The sequence below is a fragment of the Octopus sinensis genome, linkage group LG3, assembly GCF_006345805.1.
Source record: "Octopus sinensis linkage group LG3, ASM634580v1, whole genome shotgun sequence".
In the NCBI taxonomy this organism is placed as follows: Eukaryota; Metazoa; Mollusca; class Cephalopoda; order Octopoda; family Octopodidae; genus Octopus; species Octopus sinensis.
Window position 1 is genome coordinate 65,596,944 of NC_042999.1, and position 4,883 is coordinate 65,601,826.

General features: G+C 36.2%; 1 long non-coding RNA gene across 1 annotated transcript in view; it reads right to left on the bottom strand.

Moving 5' to 3' along the window:
• Positions 1 to 306: 306 nt before the first annotated feature.
• Positions 307 to 4,883, bottom strand: part of LOC118762742 — a 19,011-nt gene continuing 14,434 nt past the window's right edge. The window contains exon 3 of the long non-coding RNA XR_004998493.1: positions 307 to 318. This is a non-coding gene — a long non-coding RNA (uncharacterized LOC118762742). The remainder of the gene's footprint in view (positions 319 to 4,883) is intronic.

Here is a 4,883-nt window from a genome sequence, read left to right on the forward strand (position 1 = left end):
AGAAAAACCTTTGAAATCTTGTACTGATTTTCAATACGGTAAACCTGTACATAACAAATTAAAAGAGTGGCTTATTGTCAATTAGAACCTGAAGGCAAAATCAATATCGGTGACAAAAGTGAAGAAGGGTGCTGACTAGCACCAATTATGCTGAAATAAAAGTTAAATTGACTCTAAAGCTACTAAAGCACTATACTTAATGATTGACAAAGGGAGGTAAGTCATTACCGTACATAACAGTATTGCGATTTCGAATTTTGGTGCACACACACACACACACACACACACACACACACACACACACACAAACACATATATCTTTTAAGGTCTTATAAACACAAACATATATATCTTTTAAACGTTGTGAAATCAAATAAATCTCCTAGTCCATTATGTTGGCTACAGTCAAATGGCGATGACTGGTGAACCATTTTTGGGTGGGTTTCATCGAACTCTACCAATACATTGTAGGATAAATATATTAATATAACAATAATCCTTTGCTAGAATTTAGAAATATTTTAATGCATCGCTACGCGCATTTCCACAGGTCACATGTCTCCTAGGATCACATCTCGGTTGAGAACAAGGGTTCAAGATATATCATACCTGATGCTTACCAGGTCTATACTCAGCATCGTAATTTACTACCGAATATCGGGGGAATTGTCAGTCGTATGGACTCTAGTATTGCAATGTTGGAATTAAAAATGCTATTCCAACGCGGTGAGCTGGCAGAATCGTTAGCACGCCGGACGAAATGCTTAGCGGTATTTCTTCTGCCGTTACATTCTGAGTTCAAATCCCGCCGAGGTCGAATTTGCCTTTCATTCTTTCGGGGTCGATTAAATAAGTACCAGTTATACACTGGGGTCGATATAATCGACTTAATCCGTTTGCTTGTCCTTGTTTGTCCTCTCTGTGTTTAGCCCCTTGTGGGTAGTAAAGAAATAGTTATTTCGGCCGTCGCCACGTTCTGAGTTCAAATTCCGCCGAAGTCGACTTTGCCTTTCATCCTTTCGATAAATTAAGTACCAGTAATACACTGGAGTCGATATAACCATCTTGTCTCCTCCCTTTCCTCCTTTCGGGGCCAATTAAATAAGTACCAGTTATACACTGGGGTCGATATAATCGACTTAATCCGTTCGTCTGTCCTTGTTTGTTCTCTCTGTGTATAGCCCCTTGTGGGTAGTAAAGAAATAGGTATTTCGGCCGTCTCCACGTTCTGAGTTCAAATCCCGCCGAAATCGACTTTGCCTTTCATCATTTCAGGGTCGATAAATTAAGTACCAGTAATACACTGGAGTCGATATAATCATCTTGTCTCCTCCCGCCTAAATTTCGGGCATTGTGCCTATAGGAAAAACGATTATTAATGTTGCTCTACTTTCATTATTGGGAAATTAATCGAAATTGTCATAATTTCCTTGAAAGTCAAATGAATATTTAAGATATATAACTAAGCGTCTCAATTTTCATCATAACATTTTCGAACACATTTTAATCATTGAATTATTCTTCTTGATGTAATTTCATCGTTCAACAAATACCCTTCTTTTTAAAATCCTTTCTTACCTTTTGCATACCTCCTTCCTTCATGCACATTCACCTTGTGTATTCTTCCATTTCTCTCTCTGCATCTCTTCCTATCGATCGAACTATTTCTCTCATTTACGCTAGTGTTATTTGCGTTTTATCAATAAGTCAAGATCTCTTCGGGCGAAATTCTTATCGGTATTTCGTCCGTCTTCATGTTCTGAGTTTAAATACATTCCGCCGACATCGACTTCGCCTTTCATCCTTTCGGCGTCGATACAATAAGTACCATTTGAGTACTGGATTCGAAGTAATCCATTTACCCTTCCCCATCAACATTTTGGCCTTGTGCCAAAATTTGAAATCAATATTAAGTCATGTTAAGGCAGTGAGCTAGCAGAATCGTTAACATGCCGGGCAACAGGAATATCGGCATTTCGTACGTCTTTGCGTTCTGAGCTCAAATTCTACAGAGGTTGACTTGGAATTTCATCCCTTTCAGAGTTGATAAAATAAGTACCAGCCGAAGACTGGGCCTGTTGTAATCCCGAAGTAGTCAAGCTTGTTTCAAAATTTGAAATCCATATTAAGTAACTGTAAGGCGGCGAGCTGACAGAACCGTTAGCAAGCCCGGCTAAATGCTTAGCGGTATTTCGGCCTTCTTTGTGTTTTGCGTTCAAATTCTGCCGAAAAAGTCTTTAATTTCCATCCTTTCGGGGTCTAAGTATTGCTGTGCCCGTGCCAAAACTTGAAACCAATGTTAAATGAGAGTGAGGTATGGAAATACATAATGGCCAGCAAAATATTTAAACATTGAGGAACATATAAAATGCATGCAACAAAATGTTTTAAAACAATGAGATATTATCAGAAAATTGATTGCTATTACCTGATTTAATATTGATATGTATGTAATCTCAACATTGTTTAAATTTCGAGATCTTGTACCATAGTCTGAAAACTAAGTCGATATGTGAAACAAAAGCATATAGTTAACTGGATCACCTCAAATTACTGTATCCCTACGGTAAGAAAATGTATGGACGATTTTGATGAGAACTGAAATCAGAATGTATTAGAGAAAGTAGTTTCTTCTCTCTACTCATTAATCTTCAGATATATTTTCCTGGTCCTTAATGAGATCCTCAAATAAACATTTTCTTTAATATACTAAGATAGGAGTTACTAAATAGATCTCAGGGATTTTTCTAGAAAAATCCCTGAGATCTGTTTCAAATCATTCTTAAAATAAGGCTCTAACTTTTTATTCGATTATTTATTAGTTTAGTAAACTACAATGAACGCTTCAGCAAACCATCACGGAATGGTAATGAGTGAAAAGTATATGGTGATAGGTTCGTACTCTCAAAATTGACAATATTTGGCTCATGCGATCAGTTTCCTGACTTTGATAAAAGTTTTCAAGTTTTCTAATAACACGAAATAAAAGCAATAAGTACAGCCGGTTTCATAAGCTGATTCTCTTATCTGTTTAGGTCTAATATATTACATTTTCCCCTCTTTCTTTGAGTTTGCAATACATATTTGCCGATTTGTTAATTGTGCATCTATCTTCAAAATTAATCAGCTGTCTGAGTCGGTAATAAATAAAATATATTTGCAATGACGAATTCTGTCTAACACATTCTAAGGTTAGAGTGATAAGTACACACAGTCATCTAGAAAAATAATCATATAGTTTCTTCTTGGATGTAATTTTATATCGACGGAAGATATTTCCTGATGTTAGTGAAAATATTTGACTGATTAATCAAGATCTGGTTCAAATAGTTTTCAAGAAAACATTGATTTCTACGATTAATAGAAAGCCACATATTTCCAATAGGTTATAGTTGATTAAACTGACCTCAGTAATTGACTGGTACTTTTCCTTTATCGATTCAGGAAAAACGGAATATAATGTCAATCCCGGCGTAATTTGAACTCAGAATGTAAACGATTTTAACTAAATACCCCAAGGCATTTCGTTATACAGTCTAATGATTCAGTTAATCTATCACCATTAGTTTACTGAAAATATTCAAATCAGGTCGGTCAATTTATGAGCGATTTTATGCAACATTTACCAAAACTGTGCAAGTGGCAAGAAGACAAAATGAAAGTGAATGAAATAATTCAAGCACAAAATCAGGTAGGAAAATCGTTCCCATATAGACACTGCTTTAACTGTGGACACTACTTTAAATATCTTCACTGCATTAAATACAGGCTCTGCTTTAACTAGACACAGCTTTAAATATAAACATAACCTAGACACTGTTTTAAATACAGACACATTTTCGTGCCGATAAACATAGTCTTATATCCTCCGTCAGCTCCTTTTGATATTGTTATAGTTAGTTTTGTGCTTGTAATTGTAGTTGTTGTGGTTGTTCACTTTCTTCGTCGTCTTCTTATTTGTCCCTTCCTTCTCTCATTCTTTCTTTTGTTTCTTCCTAATATCACCTTCAACTCATCGTAATCTTTCTCTTCAACCTATTCCTCGTCCTACTTCTCTTACTTGTTGTTGTTGTTGTTCTTCTTCTTGCATGCTACGTGAGAGATGAGAGTGAAATAATATTCTTCTAATTTTTTTTTCTTATAAATCTTTGCAAATTTCCTCAGTTGCTAAAGTGTCATGCAGATTGGTATGTGGTAATCGTTCCGAATCTCTACTTCTTGGAAACGACCCGGCCGAAATCAAACTTTCATTTCGTCGTTTCAAGGACAATAATGAGGTCACAAAACTTCTACTGGAAATGATTCCAGGAGCATTCTTTTCCTTCACTTTTCTTCCTGTCTGTCTGCCTGTCACCTTTTTTGGATGAAATCGACTGTTCACAGAACTTGAGAAAAATGGGTTTCGGTAAGTTCAGAAGGGTTCAAATCGTGACCCAAGTACTACTTCCGTATTTGAGGTCGCAAGCCAAGACAGGGCGAGGTAGATATTGCTTCAAATTTTGGCAAAAAGCTATCAGTTTAATGGGGAAGGGTTAATAGAAAACATCATCTCTCTCTACTTCGTTGGTGCGATATTTTATCTACCCCTAAGGGATGTAAAGCAAAACTGACCATGGCGGCATTTGAACTCAGAACGTAAAGAGCAGAAGAAATGCCGTGAAGCAATTTGGCCGGCCTGTCAAATATTGCTATATTCTTGACTGTGTTTATGTCTATCTCAATAATTAATCTTTCAACGGCTTTACAGAAATGCTTACGCATCATTACATTCCCATCAGTGAAAAATGAGATGTGAGACATATTCCTTTACTACGACTAATATAATTCACTAAGTCAGTGCAATTCCTTAGATTTATAAATTTCTTCCGCACAATATTATTGTT